Below are 27,469 nucleotides of genomic sequence, written 5' to 3' on the forward strand. Positions count from 1 at the left end.
ACAGCCACTTTGGAAAACAGTGTGGAGGTGCCTCAAAAAATTAAATACGGAGCTACCCTGTGACCCAGCAATTGCTCTCCTGGGTATTTACCCCAACGACACAGATGTAGTGAAAAGAAGGGCCATATACACCCCAATGTTCATAGCAGCAATGTCCACAATAGCCCAACTGTGGAAAGAGCCAAGATGCCCTTCCACAGATGAATGGATAAAGATGTGGTCCATATATACAATGGAATATTACTCAGCCATCAGAAAGGATGAATACCCAACTTTTACATCAACATGGATGGGATTGGAGGGGGTTATACTAAGTGAAATAAGTCAAGCAGAGAAAGTCAATTATCATATGGTTTCACTTATTTGTGGAACATAAGGAATAGCATGGAAGACATTAGGAGAAGGAAGGGAAAAATGAAGGGGGGGAAATTGGAAGGAGAGATGAACCATGAGAGACTATGGACTCTGAGACAAACAATCTGAGGGTTTTAGAGGGGATGGGTTAGCCTGGTGATGGGTATTAAGGAGAGCACGTACTGCATGGAGCACTGGGTGTTATATGAAAACAATGAATCGTGGATCACTACATCAAAAACTAATGATGTATGGTGACTAACATAACAACAAAATAAAATAAAATAAATAAATACAAGGGGTTTTGTTTCAAGGCACTCAATTATTCTTTTTGAGGCAAAAATGCACACATGCAAGAACTTTTATAAAGAAATATCAATGCTTGTCAATTTAGTACAAACTTAAATCCAACCTAATTTATCATAGATGATAGCCTTCTAGCAAGGAAAAAAAAATCTCCTTACTGTTATGAATTTCTTGATAATAGTTTTCCATGCTAGACACTGGATTGAAAAAAAATCTTGAGTATCCTTAGAAATTCCAGTTCAAAACTCTAAGAAGAAAATACAGTTTTAAAATCCATTCTGAGTTATTTAATGTCGCTAAGAGGTCATACAGTGAAAACGATCATCAAAGTTGAAAGGCCTAATTTCTAAATAAGAGAAAATTATACACATTGAGAAAAATCATGGACTTTTACATTGGTTATGTAGTCCATCATATATATATGTATGTATATGTATATTTTAAGATTTGTTTATTTATTTTAGAAAGAGAGAAAGAGTGAGAGGTGGGGAGGGTCAGAGGTGGAGGAAGAGAGAGTCTCAAGCAGACTTCCTGCTGGGTGCAGAGCCTGTTGCTGGGCTCGACCTCATGACCCCGAGATCATGACCTGAGTGGACACCAAGATCTGATGCTTAACCAACTGAGCCACCCAAGTGTGCCATATGTATTTTTTTCTTCTGGCTTCTGCCTCTGGATAGAAAAAAAAAATGATAACAATTTCTTGACATTAGAGAGGTGGAGATGCTGAAAATTTTAATTTTTCCTTGGTTTTAACACAATATAATTAAAGGAAATTCTCTTTAAGGATATGAAGAGCAAGGTTTGTAACCCCAAGTGAAGTCAGATTGTCACCTAAATTTAAAGGAGAAGTTCCAGTGCTGGAGACAGTTGGAAGCAGCGGACCAGCTGAAGTGTAGGCTGACATACTCAATGATCTGGGTCAGTTACTTTAGGAGGAATAAACTATTTAGCACACAAAAAGAGGCACATGCCTTGAAATTCTATAGAATCAGGCAGGACCACCTAATATTAATGTTACTGGTATGTATTATTGATTATTTTAAAGCACTTTATAGATTTTATTTATTTATTTATTTTTAAAGATTTTTTTTTTTAAGATTTTATTTATTTATTTGACAGAGAGAGAGACAGCGAGAACAGGAACACAAGCAGGGGGAGTGGGAGAGGGAGAAGCAGACTTCCCGCTGAGCAGGGAGCCCGATGTGGGACTCGATTCCAGGACCCTGGGATCATGACCTGAGCGGAAGGCAGACGCTTAACGACTGAGCCACCCAGGCGCCCCAAAAGCACTTTATAGATTTTAAAATCCTTCTGTTTTAAGTTTTGATTCATGATGTCAATATATAACAGGAAGCACAAGGTACATTCACTTTTATTTTGGTGGCAAGTAAATGAGAAAACATTTAGGGCAAGATCCTCAAAGAAGAAAATAGCTCATTTTACTCACCTATATTTTTTAAATATCAACTTTTCTACTGGATCAGTTGAGTAATATTTATTTATTTTTTTTAAAGATTTTATTTATTTATTTGAGACAGAGAGAATGAGAGAGAGAGAGAGCACATGAGAGGGGGGAGGGTCAGAGGGAGAAGCAGGCTCCCTGCAGAGCAGGGAGCCCGATGCGGGACTCGATCCAGGGACTCCAGGATCATGACCTGAGCCGAAGGCAGTCGCTTAACCAACTGAGCCACCCAAGCACCCTGAGTAATATTTAAATGGAAAACCATCTGAACAAGGTTTTAGGACATGCATATATTACACTAAAATTATGCATTGTGGTTTTGTGGTGATAGTCTTGTCTGTATAGAAAATCACATAAACTTAATAATGTTAAAATCCTCTTCTTCTTTTGTTTTATAATTTGTATTCTCATAGCATCATATATAGAATAACTGAATAATAAAAATGCTATTATTGGATGCATAATATATGTTTCATCTGGTGTTTGAAATGCCAGTGAGTCTGTTTTATCCATTTCATTCATTGCAAGTCAGAAAATGCATGGATGAGTCTATACCTGTGAATCTTAGGAAATCTTACGAATTTTAGAATTTTGTTTAGGTTGGATTTATAACCTTGCCTTGGGCCTTCATTTCATATCATGATGGTATCTGACCTCTTCTATTTGGTGACCAGGAAGTATGTGGTAATTTTCTACCCAGTTGCTAAAGCTATTATACATTTCAGAGAAGGTTTCTGTAAAGCATACTCCATATGGCAGTTGATAATCTTGCAGCCCAACATAGTGGACAATTCACACTAATAGTCACAGACTGATTTTCCCCGAGGAGTCATTCAACATGGCCATCTGAAATCATCCTATTTTTAATCTATTTTGAAAATCAAAGATCCCACCATTTCTGAATTTCTTAAGGTCATTGGTCTACTTTATGTTTCCTGTGATAGATCACCTAATCTAGCTTGGAGGTGAAAGATGCAGTTAAGAAAGCAGAGTGAAGAAAATAATTTTGAGATGCAACACTTTCAGCTTTAAAGGCTATTAATGACTAAAGGATGCAACAACAACGAAGTATTTCTCTCATCCTTGCAGGAACTACAGGTTGCTAACAGCATGCACAATAACGTGGCTCTCTGGGTTTATGTTAAAAGTATTTTTGTATCGGGGCCCCCCGGGTGGCTCAGTTGGTTAAGCGACTGCCTTTGGCTCAGGTCATGATCCTGGAGTCCCGGGATCGAGTCCCACATCGGGCTCCCTGCTCCGCAGGGAGTCTGCTTCACCCTCTGACCCTCCTCCATCTCATGTGCTCTCTCTCTCTCTCTCAAATAAATAAATAAATGAATAAAATCTTTAAGAAAAAAAAGTATTTTTGGGTGCCTGGGTGGCTCAGTTGGTTAAGCGACTGCCTTCGGCTCAGGTCATGGTCCCAGGGTCCTGGGATCGAGTCCCGCATCGGGCTCCCTGCTCGGCGGGGAGTCTGCTTCTCCCTCTCCCCCTGCTTGTGTTCCTGCTCTCACTGTCTCTGTCTCTGTCAAATAAATAAATAAAATCTTTAAAATAAATAAATAAATAAATAAATAAATAAGGTATTTTTGTATCTTTTTCTCATTCCTAATAAGTGTCTTCAGAAAAACTTCTTTAGCAAGGGAAATTGCCATGTGTGCATGTGTACGTGTGTGTGTTTAAAGCATTTAATATTTTTGTTTGATACAAAAGATTTTTTTTTAATTTAAAGAATTTTAAAGGTAATCTCTACACCCATTGTGGGGCTCGATCTCACAACCCTGAGATCAAGAGTTTCATGCTCCACCGACTGAGCCAGCCAGGCACCCCAATACTGTGTTCTTCCTGTCAATTTCACATGAGTTTATTTTCTATATTTTAAATTAAAAAATTCTCCATGTTTTGAATAAAAAATAGGAAAAAATCAAAGCCAGGAGAAAAATTACACCTTTGGCTTCCCACGCACCCTTGTGGTGTTTGAAATTTCTCTTCAGCATTTCAGTCAATACTTCCAAAAACCACTGTGGCTTATATCTCTTGACAGTGCACTCACTACCTTCCAGGTTTGCAGAGCATATTCCATCTTTGAACACATGAAGGTTTTGGAAAGTTCTTTTTACATTAAACTGAAACATTTTTCACTTTAACTTGTATGTATTAGTCTTGGTACTATTGTCTGAGACCACATGAAAGAAGTCTGAATCCCTTTTCCTTATGACTTTTCTCTTTCCAAACCTTTCAAATATTCGATGTTTGCAAGCATGTGCCCTGACAAATCTTCTGCCCAACCCCAATACAATTTCAAATATTTTATAAAAGTCATGATTTTTAGTTTTCTCACCATGCTTTTGTTCATATATGTCAGGGCATTTATTGTATTCTACTCCAGGAAAATAAAGTATAAACAGAGTTTTTGAGAGTGGAGGGGATGAAAGATCATTCTGCTTCTCCTGCTTTTACAAACATTTATGTGTTCTTCCCTTCTCCCATGGGGATTGGAGTGGGTATTTATTGAATCCTTCCAGTTGCTCCCTCCCATTCATTTATTGGCTTCTTTTCAAAGAAGGGTTAATACTGTCAAAGAGAAATTGTATTGGACCATTACACAGGGATGAAGACTATTGCGAAATTGGAGGGAGATTGAACTAAACTCCACTGAAATAAAAGGCAGGGACATTTTTAGGCACTGAACTAAGCTAGTGGGAAAATTTTCCAGGACATTAAGGGGGAAATTGATCAATGTGATTATGACATCTGTGTTTGCTGATTGAAGCTTATCAAAGTTAGGTTCCTAACTATCCTCTCACAGAGACTGGGGAGAGGATAGGGTTTTTGTCATTCTTGATGATTACATTTCAAAGGTGTGATTCTCAGGTTGTTGAGCAGGACATTCCTAGGTTGTAAAACAGGCAAGAGTCTGGGAGAAAATTTGCATCTCAAGGGGCAGAGAAAGAATTTATAATCCCATCTAAAATGTTTTAAGAAAAAGAAGGCCAAGGGTTTATAATCAGGAAGAAACCTGTCCTAAAGTTCAGTCAAGCTGAAGGTAACATTAAGGCTGGTTTGGGCAATACTTACTTTTGGTTGCTGAAAAACTGGCTTTCATTGGACATCTTTAATAAGGAAAGGCATATTATGTTAAGAAAGCACTAACTGCTTTCTCTCTCTTGCATTTCCTCATACCAAAGACCGTTCCTAGAAGTCATACCTTTTGTACTACAGGAAGCTAGATGAATGTGTCACAATAGTTGCCTGAAAGTTCATATTTCTTTTAAGTGGGTCAGAATATGTAGAAAATAGAGGGAAGCTCAGGATGTAAAGTAACACATTTTTCTTCAATCTACCTTACTCAAGATCCTTTACTTGGGCAGTTACTGGATCTCATTTAATAAAAGCAGCACCTCGATATCCTTTTCTCTGTGATTACCCTATGGGCATTTTTTTTCTCGGTCAGAACCCAGAGAGACTGAGAAATAATGATTGTGACCCTAACATATCAAGTGAAACAGAGTGAGCAGAAACTCGAGGAGTTTTTAAATACATGAAGAGAATGATGAAATAGATGAGGAACTTGACATTGCCAATGTCTTGGAAGAAACTATTGTCAGGAGAAAAGATGCCCCTCATGGACACAGGGCACTGAACAGTGTTGGGTTGTAATGAAAAAATAACTATGGAAACTGGCACAGGAAACACTATAGATTGACAAAAACTGAGAGGAGAAAAGTGAAGGAGAGAAAAGAAAATGCATGCCCAAAATGTGAAATAGAGGTCTAAATTGATACATGGCAAGACAGTAAGTGTCATGCTGAAGAAAAATGATGAGTTTAGGGTATCAAACCCATAGTTGCCATATAAGCTCAGGGCAAGGAATCTGGAAATCCAAACAGAAATCAGGGAACTGAATAATCATTTGATTTTGGTAAAATTTATTTGACATCCAGTAGAAGACCATTTCCCACTCCTCTCTTCATAATGAATGATCTGATCAACTCGAAGCAGAAGCAAGGAGTGGTAATACCATTTGGAGTTTAGAAACTAACACTGACCATAAAACCATAGAGGAGGATAGCCTTTTCTCCCCCTCAATAATTTATCTCTATGAATGTAGCCTGAGAATAGCGTTATATTTTGCTTGCCATGGCCAACCTCATGGTTTAGCTCTAAAATAGTTAAGTCCTAAGTACTTATTTCTCAATATGAAAATCTCTGCCTCACCTTAACATAGCATAATATTAGAGCTGGAAAGAGCCTTAGAATTAATCTGTTAAAAGCAACTTATTTTAGAGATGAATCCGGGTAATTTAATTCAGTATGTGGACTAGCTGTCTAAAAGTCCCGAGAGATACAACATACACAGTAGGCACATCAATGCTTGTTGACTAGGATTAGCATTTCTCCAGTAGACTTTCAGAATGCAAAGCCAGGGTCTGTAGTGAATATGAAAAAGCAAAGGAAACAGGAGGGCATACCTGTGGGATCTTTGAAGAATATGTTTCCTTCACTTTAGACTGATTAAATCACTAGGGTGGGTGGTGACCTTTTATTAGAGTGCCTGCTACTTATATGAGGAAGTTCAAAATCAGCATAATGACTGAGCTTTGATAGAAAATGTTCTGATCAAAACAAAACAAAATGTAAAAAGTGAAAAAGTAGGTAAAGTAGCAGATTAATATTGGAGATGCACATCACAAGTCACTTTAAAATACATTTAACTTACTCAAGCAGCAAAACACAATTTTCAATTGGAAACTATTTGATACAAGTAACTGAGATACTGCTGTGCCCATAATACAAGATTTTGAACAGATCTGTATATCTTTGGTGATTTCTTTTCTGATTCCTTTGCATATACATTATGCATTTGAATTAATACTTGAATAATGGATGCTTGTCTGAAGTAACTTACCTGTCAAAGCTATGACACTGGAATGGAAATTATTTATTATGGGAATCCAGCCTTGGATTGATTTTATATGATAAAATTGAATGGCAATTGCATCATATTTTAAGTCCAGAAATTCAAGAGCATATTACAGGTCCTTTAGATTTTGTTTGGTGAAAACTGGGGATAGAAACATCTGTTATAGTTCCCCCTAGAAATTTTCTAATGAATAAAATTAATGAATGTCTTTATGAATATTTTGTAAAAACTGTAAATTGTTATACAGACATTGATTTGATCACTTATTATTTGCAATATGCAGTACTCAGAACTAGGTATGAAATACGGAGATATAATCTCTGCCCTTAAGAAACTTAAATTAAAAAAAAGAAACTTGTATTGCATATTGGAGATATTAAATAAAATTACAATTATAATATGATTTGTGCTATGATGGAGCTTCAAAGAGGGGCAGCTCAGTGGAATTTTTAAGGCTCTAGAAATTTTGCTAGAAGTGGTGATTGGATTTAGGGACAGGATACATGAAGATATTAGCAAGGTGAAAAAAAGAACAACTCTCTGTAAAGAAGGGCAATAAAAGAGAAGGGCACACCAGAGTTGAAAACAAAAGGGAGCTTTCTATGTCAGCTTAAGAGTTTGGGTTTGATTCTGAGTGGTACAGGGACTGAAATACTTAAATGGGATGTGTTCTACCTGGATTTACATTTTTGAAAGTTTGTTCTTGCTACAGTACAGTAAAGACTAGTAGCAAAGAGACTTGTGGAAAATGACTTCCTCAATGCAAAACAAGCTCATGGTTCCAGTGGTTTCTTAGTAATATATTCCACATTCCTTGATGAATAAGTGAATGAGTAAATCTGCACTTAACTGAGTAACTCAAGTATTAGAACTGGTGCTAGTGTCACAAAGAGCCTAGCATATCTTCCCTAAAATATTTCCACTACTTATTGAAGAGGGTAGGAAGAAATGTCTTGTCAGCATCAGCAAGAGAATGAGTACGAGAGTTTATTGGGTAGGAAATCCTTGAGAAAGGCAAATAAAACATAGATTTAGCTGACTAATTTTTGTTACTGATTTTAGCTCTCTTCAAGCAGTGCCTTTGTGTGGATGGGTAAAGTTCATTTAAAGCGATTAGGAAGGCTCTACTATGGTCACTTAGCTGTTGGTCCGTCTATTTTTTGTCCACCAATTTAAGTTACAAAGCCATTTGAAAATGGAGCAAAGAGAGAAATTTACCAATGTATTAATGTTGAGAAGAAATTATTTCTATAGCACTGTGTAAAATACTGGATAATGTGGTGTGTGTGCATGTATGTGGGTATATTTTATTATGTGAGGGAGAGTTCTTTAGTAGATGATACTTCGTTACTTTTGTAGAAAGTGGGTATGTTCAGTTGTACCTTTCAAAACTAGGTGTTGCCTTTCATTCTTGGATTTATGTCATTAGGCTTCCAGGTTTGAATGGCTGATAAATGAGCTTATTTTCAGTTTTCTTCATAAAATGCACCTGATACATATGATTTCTATGTCCAGTTTACCTTTTGGATAATTAAAAAGAAATTGACATTCATGTTAGAAAATATATCCCCTGCAACTATTAATCTTCCTGAAAACAAATAATACTACTAAGTTGCACTTATTAATTATGATCTTATTAAATTTTCTCAACACTCACTAAGTTAGAATTTCTTAGTATTCCGTTTTATAGATGAAGAAACTGAGACTTAAAGAAGTTATGTGACTTGCTTAAGCCTACACAGCTAATAAATAAGAGGTGGGAATTGAACCTGGAGAGTCTGATTTCAGATCTTCTCTAACCTGTGGGAATTGGAGCTCAGATATTTTCCAAGCCATTCATGCTTTTAGCAGACATTTATATATTGGCTATTTTGTGCCAGGCACTGTATTAAGTACCAATAATTCAAGTTCTTTCCCATAAGGAGCCTCATGGTCTAGTAGAAAAATCAAACAAGTAAAGAGGTTATAATAAATAATAAGTGCAGCTAAGTACATTGTAGCCCGAGGACGCAAAGTCCAAAAAAGATTCCCTAATGTTTATTTATCACAGAATTTAGAAAGAACTATGAGAAGGAAGAAGGACATATGGATTTTTTTTTAAGGCAGAGGAAGCAAAACAAACAAACATGAGAAACACTATGTATATTGAGGAATGAAAATAATTCACTTAGATTAAAACAAAAATTACAATTCAGGAAGTGATAAGTAAGGTGGCTGGGATGTAAGATGTGCCAAAACTCAAATTGTCTTATATAACATGCAAATGATTTTGGGCTTTGCTCTGAGTACAGTGGAAGTTATAATATTTTAAATTTTTCCATCACAATTTGAACAAGTGTGTGTGTGTGTGTGTGTGTGTGTGTGCCTGCGCGCATGTGTGGGTATTAGGACATCTCTTTCTATACTATCAGTGTAAATCATGTAATGTAATGAGGGAATCCTGGCATCAATTCCTGTGGAAATTATTGAGATTTTTGGTAACTAAAGGCCATGACAGTATGAAAAGTTAGAGGTCAGTTTTGCGAACCAATAAGGAACTCGTAATTAATTGGATTAGAAATTAGTGGGCAAGGGGGCGCCTGGGTGGCTCAGTTGGTTAAGCGACTGCCTTCGGCTCAGGTCATGATCCTGGAGTCCCGGGATCGAGTCCCGCATCGGGCTCCCTGCTCGGCGGGGAGTCTGCTTCTCCCTCTGACCCTCCCCCTCTCATGCTCTCTCTGTCTCATTCTCTCTCTCAAATAAATAAATAAAATCTTTAAAAAAAAAAAAAAAAGAAATTAGTGGGCAAGGGTTGTTTTGGGTGATGAAAGTGTCATTTTATTAACTTGTTTCTATTAAAATATTCAAATGGGTGCATATATTTTAGAATATTTTTATATCTCGGGTATTCATCTAACTAAACATATCTCCATTCCATGATTTTGTCAACCATTTGAAAGGTAGAAGGTAGGTAAGATGTTAATGGCTTGCTTCCCCTATGTAAACATCCCTGTGGTGCCTCCTGAGCAAGCTTTTTGTTCATACAAATGACTTTTATTTTTGTTATATTTAGATAAATCTTTGCCGAAAGTATCTCTAAAGCGATGCTGAGAAACTAGGGTTCATAAATATTCACCAATTCTGAACCATCATCCTTTTCCAGAAACCTGCAGAATCATTCCATGATGTCTGTTTTGCCACTTCTATGTTTCATCAATATCTTGCTATCTCCACAATGGCCAGGAGAGGAACACAAGTACTCTGCCAGCCATGGCTTAATTTCTGATTTCTGCGGAACTCAAGGTTTACTAAAGGAACCTTCTTTATTTTGTTAGGCATAATACAGCACAGGAGGAGCTCCTTTTTCCCTGATGGAGTTGCAAATTCCACCAAGTTGGAGTGAATTTATTTCAGAGATTTGACACTTCTCCAATGTTAATATATTTTCAGTCTAATTTTGTTACACATTAGCACGTGCTTGGAATGTCAACCACCCCCTTATTGCAGATCACAGATTTAGGTTACATTGGCATTACCTAGTGTTTGCTAAAGAGTGCGTGCCTTATGCCTTGCCAATTTTATTTATTTGGGTTTCATTTGATTTAACTAAACATTAGAGAAAGTGAGTGCTTAAGGTAGCATTGTACGTAATTCAGAATAAAATCACAGTAAGTTCCATTAAGTGGCTTTTTAAAGACTCTATATAATACAGTATGTAAAATTGACAGTGCCTATCATTTATACATTTCAGGGGTTCTACTAATTTTCTCTGCATTTATATGTGGTATGCTTATTTTTAATATGTGATGGATGATCTATTGGAATTTCAAAAATAGGAGCTCCTCTAAGAAATAACTTAAATGGTTTTCAAATACTTGCAGCACCTAGCTTTGTGGAATGACAGTTTCCAACTGTGAAGCAGAAAAAATATTTTAAAATAATTTGAAATATTTTAACTAGATTGAATGCTACTTGAATCTTTGTATACTAGGACAGCACATTGTATATAATAGCCATAGTGGTCTAAGAGCCCCTAGTCAGAAAGGAGAACAGCCGAGTTCTCTGATGTTTAGGATTTAATATTGAGCACGTATTGGAACTGAAACCCTTTTCATAGAATAAATTGTGTGTTAGTGTGTGTATATGTAAAATTGAACATAAAACTCTGTTCAAATTTTCCAAGGGCAAAATTGTTCTAAAAAATTATATTAGCTAATATATAACTATGAAAAGAGTATCTTCAAAAGCAACTTACTTATACATTACTAAAGCACGGAGCTGTGTTGTAAGAATCACACTTAAATGCATCCAACTCCATTTGTTTAGGATTTTTTAAAAGCAGATGTTAGGGTGCCTGGGTGGCTCAGTTGGTTAAGCAACTGCCTTCGGCTCAGGTCATGATCCTGGAGTCCCAGGATCGAGTCCCGTATCGGGCTCCCTGCTCGGCAGGGAGTCTGCTTCTCCCTCTGACCCTCCTCCCTCTCATGCGCTCTGTCTCTCATTCTCTCTCTCTCAAATAGATAAATAAAATCTTAAAAAAATAAAAATAAAAAAAATAAAAGCAGATGTTAAAGTTATGTTCTTATAGATTAAATTTTCAAGTGTGAATAACTTATCAAATGTTATTGTAGCTTTTTTGCAACAATAACATTGTTTTGTTGTAGCTTTCTGTTGTTTTAGAAGGTTATCTCTACCCCACCCCCCCTGGCCCCATGCACCCACTCTTTACTGCTGCTGGGCCAGGCACCAGGTCCTGCTCAGCTCAGGGAGAGGGAAGTCCTGACCAGTTCCCCACTCTCTGTGGCCAGCTAGCAGGCCAAGCAGAGCTCTGAGGCCTGCACCTGGACCACCCAGCTCCAAGGCATGGTCCAGGGTGTGGAGCCCTCAGGGAGGTTGTGGGGCCCATGCACAGCCCTTAGCCTAGAAGGTGTTTTTTGATTAATCATTAATATTTCTTTATTTTGATTAAATAGAATGAGAAAAATTCTTGATGGTATTCTGAATTTGTGCTAGTCCAAGAAATTGAATACTTGAGACTGGTCAAGGTAAAATAATCCATATATTCCAATCAGCGTATGAGAAAATTGGTTAAATGACTTCCTTTGAAAATAACTCTGTTCCTTTACCTTTATGCATAAAACCATTATTATTATTTAAATGAAACCATTATTGATGCTGGGAAGGAGAATAGAAGTTTTTGAGCCGTAGAACCAAGCCATCTTAGATGAGTAGCCAAAGAACCAATGTTTGTCTAAGTAGAATAATGAAAGTAATTAACAAAAGCAAAATACATCCGAAATATGTGTGTGTATTAAAACTAAAAATAAGAAGGTCATAAAATGGTAAAGACATAATTTACATAGTATTTTCAACTGGAAGGAGACAGAAATGTGATAGGGAAGGGCACATTATTAGAGAAGCATTATTTGTAATGAGCTAGTTTGTAGGCTGAATGCTTCACTTAAAATCCATTATATTATTAGATAAATACCTATATAAAATAAAAAAAGAAAGCTTTTGATTCTTAATTCAGAGAAGTGAGATGAAAAGACCATTGTTTCCACCCATATAAAAAGGAAAAAGCTAAATGTACTGCAAATTAATGAGTTTTTGGAACACAGCAGAGAACTGAATTCTCATGGCAGCCAACTAACCTCAGATCTGGGAGAGCCAGGCATCTGAAGGGAGAGAAGTGATAGAAGTCCTTGTTTAAATTGGGCAGGTGCAGTTGGATTTGAAATAAGCCAGTAAGAATTCAGCTGAAAGGCCAGTTGTGGTTTATATGAAAGTGTAAATCCACTGGGGATTACAGATTTGGGGAATGTTTCAGACCTCTTACTGGCTTTTTCTCTGTGAGTCTGACCAGGCACTCATAGGGAAGATTGGAGAGAATTCTGAGAAGCCTTCCCTTGTGATGCTAGCTAGGTACAGGAGGGGAATTGCTTAAACTGCTGAATTTGGCTTGATGCATCTTCTATTTCTCCTTGATGGGACAAAAGTCTTGGTGTCCAGGTAAAAGAGAAATGAATATTATTCTTTCAGGGGAGTGGGTTACCCCTTGAAGAGAAAAAGAGAGAAAAAAGTTCTCTGTCCCTGGGGAGGAGCGTGGTTGAATGCCAAACCCACCATTACAAATGGAGAAGGGGCAGGGGTAATTGCGAAGGCCCCACTCAAGAGACCCTTGGGCACAGTGCCTGCATAAGGCCAAGGCTAAATTCAAACATCAGAAAACAGTTCCCTACACTGATTCGTACTTCCAGAATAATAAGAATTGGATAGAATGACTGTCAAATACAATGAGGAGAGCTTCAAGAGACCTATTTCTTCTCAGGTGCAATGAAAAGGGGAAAAAAAACAAAAACAAAAAACAACCCAGAGTTGAACGGATATTGAGAAAATAACCTCTGACATGACAGTTTATATCCTAAAAACCAAGCATCAATAGAGGAATTTGCAACCTGTGGTGTGCTTAAGGTATCCCTAGCAACAAAAGGCCAACTCCGTTCCTGAGTAGATTAACACAAGCCCCAACACGGAAATAGAGATAAAGAAGTACTAATTACCATGCATAAAGACGATTTACCTTAGCCTCCACTGTTCTACATAAAATGCCTATCTTTCAGCAACAGTTAGGAGAAATGAGAAAAGTCAAGAAATAAAAACAAAAAAACAACTCCAAAAAGGCAAAGCAACCATCAGAACCTGCTCATATGACACATATGTTGAAAATATTTGACAAAAAATTTAAAATAACTATGTTAAGTATGTTAAGGGCCCAAACTGAAAAGGTTAGACAATTTGCAAGACAAGCTGGGTACAAATAAAAAGTAACACAGGTGAAGATTGTCTTTGATCGGCTCATTAGTAGACTTAACACAGCCAATGAAAGAATAGGTGACTCTGAAGACAGGTCAGCAAAAATTACCCAAAAATAAACATAAGAGATAAAAGAGCAGAGGTTCTAGAGCTTTGGGGGAAGAACTGTGGGATATCAGGTGGACAAATAACTGGAATCTCAAGAAGGAAGAACAGACAGAAGAAAGAACAGACCTTGTTGGAGATGTCAGAACTGGAACACTGACACAGCAACAGGGTGTTTTACATACCCCCATCCAACAAAAGCAGGCAACCCAGACCTAGCTTTTCCCATCTCCAGCTTAACAGCAGAAGGCAGCACAGACAGGCACATCCCTCCCTAGGTCGAACATGTATCTTTCTGACAACAGTTGAGTCTGAGAGTCACCTGCAGGAGGGACTTATCAGTAGATCTTTCAACAATAAGTGATCAGAGGAAGTGTTCTCATTCCCCACCATGCCTGACGTTCCCCCAAGACCAACAGTGATGTGAGAGAGCAGAACCTATAACAACTCAGCCACAACAAGCTGCCAGGGTTTGGGATACTGTGGGTCTTTTTGTCCCAGTGATCTGAAATCCCCCTTACCTGCCTGGAGACATTATTGCATCTGGGGATTGTGAGCAAGGGGATACCAGCACAAAAGCTGTCCAGTCAAGCCTCTTTTTTTTTTTTTTTAAGATTTTTATTTATTTATTTGCCAGAGAGAGAGAGAGAGCACAAGCAGGGGAGAGGGGCAGAGGGAGAAGCAGTCTCCCCACTGAGCAAGGAGCCTGATGTGGGAATCGATCCCAGGACCCCCGGGATCATGACCTGAGCCGAAGGCAGATGCTTAACTGACTGAGCCACCTAGGCATTCCCAGCCAAGCCACTTTATCACCTCAGGCCTGAGACTTTCTTCTCTCTGAGGATAAGACATCCAGAATCTGGGAGAACGCCTTTCTTTGCCTCAGGCAGCAACATCACAAGTGGGTAGTTCTAGCAGCACCAGATAAACTAAACACACAAAAAAGTACCATAAAGGCTTAGAAAATTAAACCACAGTTGGATCCACAGCTCACAAATACAGGCCATACCTAGATGCTAAAGCTAATCAGAGTGAGTATTTGCTAAAATAAAAGATTTAAATCGGGCCTAGGATTTCCTAACATAACACCCAAAATGTCTAGGATGCATAAAAATCATTCACCATACTAAGAACCAAGAAAATAACTGAATGAGGAAAGGTTGATGCAGTTACAATTCTGTTAAACCAATGAAAAATAGAAAATAAGTAGGAGTTAAAAAAAGAATCAAATGGGAAAATTGATAATTCTGACTTAATTGTATTTGGTTGAATGGTGTCCCCCCCCAAAAAAAAAAATATGCTCATCTCCCTGAACCATGTAATTGAAAATATATGTATCTTTGCAGATGTAATTAGATTAAGGATATTGAGACAATATCATCCTAGATTGTACAGGTGGGTCTTAAGTCCAATGTTAAATGTCCCTAAAAGCGGCACAAAGAGGAGACACGGGGAAAGAAAAAAGACCATGTGAAGACAGAAGCCAAGACTGAAGTGATGACCTACAAGCAAAGGAAATCCTGGAGCCACCAGAATCTGGAAGAGGCAAGGGTGGATTCTCTTGCACAGCCTTCAGAAGGCATTACAGCTCTGCCAAAATCTTGATTTTGGACCCTGGGCCTGCAGAACTGTGAGAGAATACATTTCTGTTGTTTTAAGCCACCAAGTTTGTGGTAATTTGTCACAGCAGTCTTAGGAAATCAAAACATTTGTCAAAACAGAACAAAACAAAATTTTGCTCTAGGAAAGACTCTTTAGAGAATGTAAAGACAAGCTACACCTGGGAGAAAATATTTTCTCACCATATATCTGACAAAGAATTAGTGTCTAGAGAATGAATGTGAAGTTTAATTTTGTGTCAACTTGACTGAGCTAAGGATGCCCAGATAGCTAGTGAAAACATTTCTGGGTGCGTCAGTGAGTGTGTTTCCTGAAGAGATCAGCATTTGAATGGTCACCCTCGCCAGTGAGGGTAGGGTATCATCTAATAGGCTGAGGGCATGAACAGAACAGAAAAGTGGAGGAAGGACGAATTTGCTCTCTGGCTGAGTCAGGACATCTGTGCTCCTGGTTCTCTGATGACTCACATCACTGGCTCGTCTGGTTCTCTGGCACACAGGATTGAACTGGAACTACACCACCTGCTTCCCTGGGCCTCCAGTTTCCAGACAGTGGATCATAGGACTTCTCAGCCTCCATAACTGTGAGCCAGCCTCTCAGCATAAATCTCTTTATATAGATCTCTATATACCCTAATTATTTATCAGGAGAACTCAGACTAATACAATAAAAATCTCTTAAAACCTAACAGTAAAAAACAAAAACAAAAACAATGCAATAAGAAAATGGCCTAAAGATATAAACAGTGGAAAGGGCATATAGATAGTGAATGAACACATGAAAAGATGTTCAGTATCACCTGTTATCATATAAGTGTATATTAGGACCATATGAAATAATCACTACACATCCCTCAGAGTGGCTAAAATAATAATAAAAAAAAAAGTGGCAACACTAAATACTTGTAAGGATGTGAAAGAATTTGATCATCTATACATTCCTGGTGGGAATGTGAAATTGTACAACCACTCTAGAAAATATTTTGGCAGTTTCTTATAAAATTAAAGATGCCATTACCATATAAACAAGCAATTGCATTTGTGGGCATTTATCCCAAGAAATTTAAAACGTATGTTCACACAAAAACCTATACACAAATGTTCATAGCAGCTTTATTTGGAATAGTCCCCAAATGGAAAACAGTCCAGATGTCCTTCAGCAGGTGAATGAGAAAAGAAACTGGCAACACATCCAATGTAATACCACTTAACAATAAAAAAGAGTGAAATATGGATACAAAGAAAACAGATGATTCTCTAGGAAATTATGCTAAATGGGAAAAGCCAGCCTAAAAGGTTACGTATTGTGTGATTTCACTTGTGAAATATTTTTGAGATGAAAAAATTTTAGATATAGAGAAGAGATTAGTGGTTGCCAGGGTTTAGGGAAGTGGAATAGGAGAGAAGAAGGTAGATGTGGTTATAAGAGGGGCACCAGGGATTCTTTGATGGGCTTATTCAGTGTTTGTGATAGTATACCACAGTTTTGAAAAGTGTTACCACTGGATGAAGGTGGATCCAGTGGTACACAGGATTTCCCTGTATTGTTTTCAAAACTGTGTGAATACACACTTGTCTCAGTAAAAGTTTTATTAAAAAGAAAACAGTAAAAGAGGGGCGCCTGGGTGGCTCAGTCAGTTGGGCAACCATTCTTGGTTTTGGCTTGGGTGCTGATCTCAGGGTTGTGGGATTGAGCCCCATGTCAGCCTCTGCACTGGACGAGGAGTCAGCTTGAGATTCTCTCTCCCTCCCCCTCTGCCCCTACCCCCCTAGTGCTTGCGCGCATGCTCTCTATCAAATAAATAAATAAATAAAATTTAAAAAAAAAGAACAGTAAAAGATTTGAAGATAATTCAAAAAAGAAGAAAAATAGTTCTAAAAAAATGCTTACTTATCATTAGAAATCAGAGAAATGCAAAATAAAACTTTGATAGCATATCACTGTATACATCCTTTAATGAACAGAATTAAGAAGTCTGAAAGCACCAACTATTAACTGAAGATGTGCAGCAGCAACACATATTATTATGGTAGAGATGTAAACATACTGAAAAATTATTTGTTATTTTCTTATAAAATAGTAATTCTCAACTGGGAGCTGATTTTTGCCTCCCAAGGGATATTTGGCAATATCTAGCATTATTTTTGGTTGTCATGACTGACAGTAAGTGCTACTGCAATCTAGTTGGATTGAGGCTAGGATACTGACTGCTGAACATTATATAATCTGTGGACAGCCTCCTACAGTAAGGAATCAAATGATCCAAAATGGCAATAGTGCCGAGGCTGGAAAACCTTGATTTACATATAAACCTATCATATGACCTTGCAATCCCATCCTTAGGTATTACCCAAAAGAAATGAAAACATATGTCCTTACAAGATTTACAGACACATTTTCCTACAAGTTTTATTCGTAGTAATAAAATACGAAACAACTCATATGTCCATCATAAGATTCATGGAAAATTAAAATATATTCATAAAAAGAAGTCCTGCTTAGCCATAAAATGGAGTAAACCACTGATACATAAAACCATGGATGAGGAGTACCTGGGTGGCTCAGTCGGTTAAGCATCCGGCTCTTGATCTCAGGGTCATGAGTTCAAGCGCCACATTGGGCTCCACACTGGGTGTGGAACCTACTTCAAAAAAACCAAAAAAAAAAAAACAAGACAACAAAACATGGAAGGATCTCAACAATCTTATGCTGACAGAAGTCAGACAGAAAAGAATAGCTACTCCTTTAATTTTTGTGAAATTGTAGCAAAGGAGAAATGGATCTGTAGTAACAGAAATGAAATCAGTGAATGTAAATGCCTTAGGCCAGAGGTGAGGCAGTTGACTACAAAGTTGCATGAAGTAACTTTTTGCCATGGTGCAATGTCCTATATATTGTTTGTAGTGCTAGTTACTACTACTCAAACTGCATCTAACTGTGCAGTTAAAATTCGTGCACTTTATTTTATATAATTTATCCATAAACATGGTTGTTTATAAAACAGGTGTTGGTTAAGGATAGGAAAATAAAACCAATGGAATCAAAAACAATTCTAAAAGGGGGCTTTCCTATCTACCCTGTTTGCTATAGCAACTCCCTTTATACCATGCCTTTCCCCGATTTATTTTTGTAGGATTTATCTGAGTATTGACTATCCACTAATACATTAATTTCATAAAGCCAAAGGCCTTTTTATATGTATTTGCCAGCTCTATGTCCAACACTTAGAACAGTGTCTGACACTGCAGATGCTCAGTTAATATGTTTTGAATTTTGAATTGATAATCCATGAAAAATGTTTTAACTTCTCTTTGAAGCTTTTTTGAATATGACTAGGCTGAGGGACTGTCCTCTGTGTTGATCTCATAGAACCATAGTGTGATGTATACTATTTCTAATGTTGCCTATTACAAGCTCCATCTGTCTTTATTTTCATTTGGATCAATCTCTCTGTCTATCTACCTACCTACCTACCTACCTACCTACCTATTTAACTATTTATCCCCCTCATGCTCTGCTTCTTAAATTCAGAGATTACATCTCAACACCTCATAGCATCTGCAGCATAGTCAGTACTCAGTAAATTTTAACTCAGTGCATATCTGAACGAATTTTACAGGTAAGATAATAGAGCCTCAGTACTATTTAATTGATTATCTGAATCCTACATTTGCACAGTTAAATATTTTACTTTGATTTTACTTTAAATTCTTTACTTTTTGTAGTTTACTGCTCTTATTGAGAAATGGAAGTAATGGAGGAAATAGCATTAAATTCCAACTGTCTTTTTAGAGTCAGTAATATGCACTGTGACACTCAAAGAGTGAGGTTACAAAATTAAGCATCTTTCACAAAGCATTTAATAGACCTTTGTTCTGTGGAACATAATTTTAGAAATGTAGACCTAAAAGTTAGGAAAAGCAGATGTGTATTGCTATATTCATTGTGCTAGCCACAATACCAGGGGCTTTATGTACATTTTCTTATTTAATTCTCTCAAGATCCCTGAGACAAATGTTTTCTCTATTTTTTAGATAATGAAATTGAAGCCTAGAGAAATTAAATTGAATATAGTCACAGGGTAAGTAAAAGGGAAACCATGATTTGAATCTAAGTATGTTTCATTTTAGTACCTATGCCTGTTCTATTTTATCTTCCATAAGTGATATGCCAACAAAATATATTAACTACTTATTAAAAGAAATATTTGATATCTCCACATTTTTTTGAAATGAACCTATGAGATATCTCCTAAAATTCTAGTTTTAGAAGATGGTACTTCAGGGGCACCTGGGTGGCTCATTCAGTTAAGCGTCTGACTTTGGCTCAGGTCCTGATCCCAGGGTCCTGGGATCAAGCCCCAGGTTGGGCTCCCTGCTCAGCGGGGAGTCTGCTTGTCCCTCTCCCTCTGCCCCCACTTGTTCATTCTCTCTCTCAAATAAATAAATAAAATCTTAAAAAAAAAAAAGATGTGTACTTCAGAAGACATTGTCTTTTGTTTCATAGTCATCAAAACTTTTAATGTAAAGTTATCTCTATTGCTTTGTAGACGATGGTTCCCAAAACCCCTATTCAGATATCTTTATCGACTAACCCATTTGACACTTAAGCACTTGATGTCGCATATTCTTAGCCTATATTTATCACCACATACTCTGAGCAGATTAATACCTGATCTCCTTAATAGAACAATAACTTCCTCAATGATAGGGTCTGTTACTCTCTACCAAGGAAATATTGGCCCACAAATGCTGATTTCATCAACAAAAGAACCTGGAAAGACTCACCACATAATCAGAACAACAGATATTGGGTTATAATAAAGCAATAAACAGTAAATATTATGAGTTTTTCTTGTGTATCCAAACCTGAAATAGTGATTTCAAGAATTTTCAAAACAAAGATGTCTATTACACATTTGATGAAGTAATGACTTCCATCACTCAAAGATGGTGGAATTCCTAAGAAAAATCCACAGGTACAATATTCCCCTTTATTATTTATATTTTCCCTCCATCCCATCACTGTCATACAGGTAGCCTGAGTTACCTATGAGCTATCTCCAATTTTTCATGTCTGAAAGTTTACATGAGGATGATCTTTCAAGAACTAACCAGGGTCAATTTGTAACCAAGTGATTCTCTCAAGTGCTGATTTTGCAAGCAAAATATAAACATCATTTACTTCTATAGTGTTTTGAAGTCATGCCATTAAAAATTCATCTGGGAAGTCTAACATGAAAAAACAAGAACAAGGAAGATAATGAATTGCAATAGAAAAATTGACAGAGTAATAAATAGGCATGGCAGGTTAGACTTCAATTTACATAAGTAGCTTTGCCAAAGGTGGTTTAAAAGGGTAGATGCTTGTCCCTGCATTACTTGTGGTGATGCATCTCCCTTTGAATTCTGAACTCTTGTAGCAGAGACAAAGAAATTATGTTGTTTTTTTCAAGGACAAATAATCGGGATTTATCCCTTGCATTTTCAAAGTGGTTGAAGACAAACCGTGCATCTTCCATTGTTTTACAGAAACTACATCTCAGAGTAGATACAGGAATGCTTCCACAAACTTGAGGTAGATTATATGAAGTTACCTTTCTTTTCAGAATCCATGCATTCGATATTCAGGAATATTAAACCAATGAAAAGAAATAATTCTAATTCACATTCTGGACTTACTAAAAGAAAACTTTTTTTTTTCCCCATCCTAGTTAGTTATAATTACATATTCCTGATCTTCTCTGAGAAGAATCTTGGAGACAACCTCTTGTCTTTTGGCCCACCACACCTAATGAGAAATAGATTCTCTGTATCTGATATTGCTCTGAAATCTCTTCTTTTTTTTTTTTTTTGTTTTTGTTTTTAATTTCCAGTCTTTTTGTGATTATGTTAACCTTGTTAGCTCTTTCCTGAAATATTACAGCATCTCCCTGTGTGAGATACTACCTTCACTCTGTCCTAACTTGAATGCTTATTTAAGTGTTATATTTTGATTACAGATACAATAAAATGTCTTCACAACTTAATATGCTCCAGTGCCTTTTCAGAATAATATCCCAAGCCTTAACATTACGCATAGCTGTTTCTTAAAATCAAGTCCATTCTTATAATCTTTGCACTGTGCATCCAGAGGCCAGTCTTACTGAATTGTTGCTTTTCTCCTTATTCTCCCCCCACTCTGTGGACTTCTACAGAGGCAAACCTTACTCAGCTTTTTGACATGGTTCAAAATACCACATTAATTAATGTACTTCTTTTAATAATTTCTAACAGAAATTTTCAAAATAATCATTGTTTTTGTCCTGGAATTGTGATAAAGTGCTAGTACTGAGGATAGGTATCTCATTTGTCTTTCATTTTAAATAAAATAGACGAAGAGCAGCTGGTGCCAGTTTCTCTGTCTCTCTCCAAAGGTGTATAGAAATTCGACACGTTGGGAACCAGTGCTCATCTTCAGTCCCACATTCAGTGAATAAGGAAAGTAGATCTGCCTTTTGCAGGATTGCAGTGGTCAGTTATTCTCTCTTCATACCCCTTTCAGAGAGATGTTGGTACTCCTCCTCCTCTGGCCAAAAGTAGGAGCCTAAGTAGAATCACATTTGAAGACTGAAGAGTATCTGGGAAATAGCGGGCCATCATTTTATTCCTTAATTGGACTTTGTTCATTCAGGAGACCTGTTGATGCATGCTGGTGCTGTTAGAACAGGGAACAGAGTATCTGAAGAGAGATGGCTAGTGGGGATCATCGGGTCTGAAAGGAGGCTAGTAGGATGTGGCTAGCCATAGTGCTTGCTCACAATCGAGCACTTTGCTTTTAGTACTCTGAATTTCCCCCACCTTACTGCCAAATCCACACCAAGCAAAAAAATTACATCACATAGGGTGGCTGAGTTGGTTAAGCATTTGCCTACGGCTCAGGTCATGATCCTGGAGTCCTGGGATCTAGTCCCTCATAGTTGGGCTCCCTGCTCAGTGGGGAGTCTGCCTCTTCCTCATCCTCTGCCTCCCCCTGCCCCAACTCATGCTCTCTCTCACTCTCTTGCTCTCTGAACGAAATAAATAAAATCTTTTAAAAAATTACATCAGATAGAGTACGGCAGGCACCTCCAAGGGGAAAAATGCTACCTAACATTTAAGTATGATAACTGGCTGCTTCTTTTGTCCTTTTCCTGTACTAAGGAACAGAGAAGAATAATTTTGAATTGAGTATAAAACTACAGCTTTGAACAGAAACAGAACAGTTTTAGGACCCCAGATGATACTATTATTTAGGAATGGCTGAAAACACAAGGATAGTGAAAAAGTATAACTAAGTAGATGGAAGTGGGTCTGGGTGGGATACAATTGGGGATTTTTTTGGAAAAGTAAAACCATTTCCTGTTTATAACCCAGTGAGTTAATTATCTGTAAACTGGTTACATATTAGTTTACCCAACAAATGTTTACTGAGCAGTTACTATGTACCCAAAGCAGATAGAGGCTCAGGAACAAAGCATGGGGCAAGAGTGTCTTTCTGAACTTGCAGGCTGACCGACATTATCTCAACTGAATTACTTCAACAGAGTTATGTCCTCTATTTTTTGGTATTTCAGACCTTGTCTATAAGTAAATAGACAAGTGATATTTCTTAAAAGTTTCAGTCAATGGCAGTTCATCATTTTGAAGATGTTCTCAATCCACTGTAGAACTAATTTGTAATGCCTAATTCTAAGACTGAATGTAAGAATGAAGCTGGACTCAGAGTGAATTCTGGCATCCTCGAACTGTGTGACCTTGGACAATAAATTATTTGAATTCCTGCCTCCTAAATGAAAATAATCCTAGCCTCCAAGGTTCTTGTTGTGTAATAAGTACATACACATATAAAATATTAAATACATATAATATAAAACACCTGATGTACAGTAACTGTTTATTGATGACTAATTCCTTTCCATGTATCTTTCATTTGTTTATCTCCTGTGCCCAAATCACTAAATATTTTCAAAGTGAAATTTTGGTGTATGCTAATATAAAACCATTTTCTCAAAAGTGTTCCTATATCTCCCTTTTATTAATTTACCTCCTTTCCAGAGCCCCCTTTATTCCTTCCCTTCAGCATTTTTTCTCCTGGCTTACCTTATTCTGGGTTTAAGCTTTCTAGCCACTACCCTTAGATATTCATACAATCCTTTAAGTCTTTCTCCTCCAGTACATGATTCTTAATTTGTCTTATATACTTCTCATTTTAATATCCAAGCTTATCAGAGACATTTTCAGATGATCGAGTTAGGTTTGTATTTGTCCCTTCTTTGTTCTATATTTTAATTATCTACATTTCTGTAGTCATATTAACAACCTCAGCACTCACCATCTTCTTGAAGTCACATTCCTTTTTAAAGTCTGATTAAGGTCTATGTGTATCTTGTTAGATTTTGGAAGTCTACTACAAGCCTAGATATTTGTCTGAACTATATATAGTTAAAAAATACTATCAACTGCGATAAGACAAGGTTACTTTTTGCAAAGTTTGAACATTGCTAAATTGTTCTTTCTAGTCACTAAGAATTAAGCCTTTCTCTCCTTTTAATACTTCCAAGGAATTGTTACTCATAGCAGGGCAAAGAATTCTTTACTAGATTTTATGCTTTGAGTCGAAGGAGACTTCTGGTTCAGAGAATTATTCAGACCTCCCCATCTTGCCCTTGAACTCCTTCAGAGCAGCTAGTTATGTTCTGTCATGCTTTGTGTATTGGCCAGGGTTCTCCAGAGAAACAGGAAATATATATAACGTGGGAGGGGGATACTGATGATTACATGATTAATCACCAGGTAGGCATCAATATTTTCTACTAATACATAAAGGTGACTCAGAGCAAAAGGTTTGGTATTATTAATGAGGAAGGCATGTCATTAGTGTTGACTCTTACTAGGCAATCTACCACAGCTTAAAACTTCGTTGTATGTAATTTAAATTTAAAAAAATTAGTTTTGAACTTTTATGATAGAGTAAGGACTTGGATAGGAGTCCAAGGAAATTAGTTTTGTTTGGATCTCTGGTCTGTTATTAACTCTCAGTTGGAATTTGGGCAGATCACTTCTCTCTGCAAATGAGTTTACTATCAAGTAGGGAGCCCAGGTGATCTTAGCCTTTCATTAAAAGATATTCCATTATTTGGCTCAAACAATATTTTCTAATCTTTCTCCACTTTACTGTAATTTTTAATTTAATTCCATCCTTGCCTTAAAGATTCCCTTTAGTACCAATTAAAACAGAAAAAGAAAAACAAAAAAAGTAACCATTGCCTCATTATCTTCCTTCAGTTACTTGAAAAAGGAGTATTGTCACCTCCCCAAACTCACAAATCACTGGATTCTTCTCAGGAAAAAGGGACAGGGAATATAAAATTTTATTATCAGATTTAAAAACCAAACTAATTTTATTTAAGAAATATTTTTGCATATTATAGATCACTGAAAATTGCATAATTATTACATACATATGTATTAGAAAAACAAGACATAATCTTGTTCTTAAAAAAAAAAAGCCCTTAACAATAGTATTAAGCAGCTGAATAGTGAGTTTCTTTACATATATTCTTCTTTTTAAATAATGGCTTCTAAATTTGCTAAAATTTGATTTTCCTAAAATGCTGTTATCATTTTCACTGAGTCTGTTATTCTGAAAAATATCCCTATATTAATAGCTACTGCATATCAGATCCTTCAATTTCATTTTTCCTTCAGCACAGCTGGAGCATTAGAGGATTCTTAAATAAAAACTTTCTTTAGTTGTTGAAGTTTTTCAAAATAACTTCTCTAAGAACTGTGGTAAAAACTTTGTTCTGTTCATTTCAGCCTTTTAGATGGGACTGAATCTGCCAGCTAGTGGATTAACTATCAATGGGGTTTCTATATTTCTAGAAATTTTTAGTTGAGATGTGTTTCAGCCCAGGTTTTTAGAAACATAAACAGTATCCATTATGATATTATTTTTCTTTCTTAACTTTCTTAATATCGCTCAAAGTCACCTTTTCCTTTCTGTACAATAAAGTAAAATTACAAAAAGTCATATATGTTTTAGTAAAGACTCTAAGAGTATCTGGTTCAATGGTTTGTTTGTTAGCTGTTTTTTTTGTAAGTTGGGAAAATGCACATCTCCACGGGTAAGTAACCACTTTCCAGGTGACAGAGTGAATTTCCTTTTTAGTCATGACTCTTGACTCCAGTGAAGATGCTCCGATGTTTTTCTTGGGACTCTGACCCTCATCTTCAAAAGCTTTTCTATTCATTAGTGTTAACCTGACCTACAACCATAAAGTAGACTCAGACAATTTAGAATACTTTCAAGAAAGCATAACAGCAACAAGATATTTTCTTATGAAACCTTAATTCACTTGTGAATTAAACTCACAGGACCCCCCCTTTCACCCTATTGTAGCCAATTGAAACTATCCTGGACCTATAATGTAGAAGTTTGACTTCTATCTTCTGCTGAAAAAAATGCCTTTATGTTCACAAAGTTAGAATTCTCTCTCAGATTCCCCTTGGATGCCAAGAGCAGTTCCTATTTGAATTCCTCACAAATGCAGTGGCCATAAGAGGATATGTTAATAAATACTTTATTGTTTTTAGCTATACCTTAAATAATAAGTCTGGTTTGCTGAATTTTGGTTTCTAAGCAGGAGTTCCATTTTCCCCCATTATAAAACAGCTTTAAAAGGATTATTTTTCCCTCCTAGTATCCATCCTGAATTATGAGTTAAGAGTGTCCAGTTTGGGGCGCCTGGGTGGCGCAGTTGGTTAAGCATCTGACTCTTGGTTTTGGATCAGGTCATGATCTTGGGGTTGTGGGATGGAGCCCTGCATCTGGCTCCCCGCTCAGCCTGGAGTCTGCTTGAGAGATTCTCTCTCTCTCTCTCCCTCCCCTTTTGCCCCCCCAACTTGTGCTCATTCTCTCTCTTTCTGTCTCTCAAATTAAAAAAAAAAAAGAGTATCCAGTTTGCACTGATAAAATGACAACAAATCCATTTAAATCAAATCTGAATTTTAGGCCAGTGAGATAGGTTCTAGAAATGGCCCATGGCCGATTTTCCACAAATGATCCCTATATTCAGTCATAGGAATGATCTACATGTTTACATAACTTATGAGGAATTCCATTTATATGCATATAGTTAATTTTATAAGGTAATATAATGTAGACACTGATTCTGGAAACTTGATAGATTCTGCCCTAGTTTCAGACCTTGAACTTTCTGTTAGGCTATAGGACAGTTAATATTTGTATTTTCCTGTGTGCTCATCAATAAAATGATGCTAAGAACATTGATTTTACTTGCCATATAGGGACTTTGGGAGTAAAGTTGTTTATAGTAGAATGAGTATTTGATCTATAAGATTTAATTACAATCAGTTCTCCCACTAGTATTTGTGATAAAGAGTGAAATATCACTAAAACTTTGTGCTGTTATATGTCAAATGAATAAATTATGATTTAACTCAACCTGGTTTTTATGAAGAAAAAAAATAAAAGCTAAAATTCCTTTGTCAGTAATCGATACCTGATATATATGTATGTGCATGTCTTTATTTATATATATGTATGCCTGTACATATAACCACGTTATAAATATGCATAATATGTGTGTATCATATGTATTGTATATGTATGCATAACAACACATGAATGTACATAAACACATATAAACATATGCAAACATATACAGGAATGCTAGGTAAATTGTAAAAGAATGCTAGGATCTTTGGAGATCATAAAAGACCTCTTTGAAGTTGAAATGGTAAGAAAATTTGATAAAATTATTTGAGCAACATTATTATTAAAAAAGAAAAAATGGCTTTAAAGTAATAGTTTATAGACAGCATTCAGAAAGATAAAAAGGCAAGTCTGGATTGAATATA

The sequence above is a fragment of the Leptonychotes weddellii genome, chromosome 10 (assembly GCF_054177405.1).
Source record: "Leptonychotes weddellii isolate Sample4059 chromosome 10, ASM5417740v2, whole genome shotgun sequence".
Lineage (NCBI taxonomy): Eukaryota > Metazoa > Chordata > Mammalia > Carnivora > Phocidae > Leptonychotes > Leptonychotes weddellii.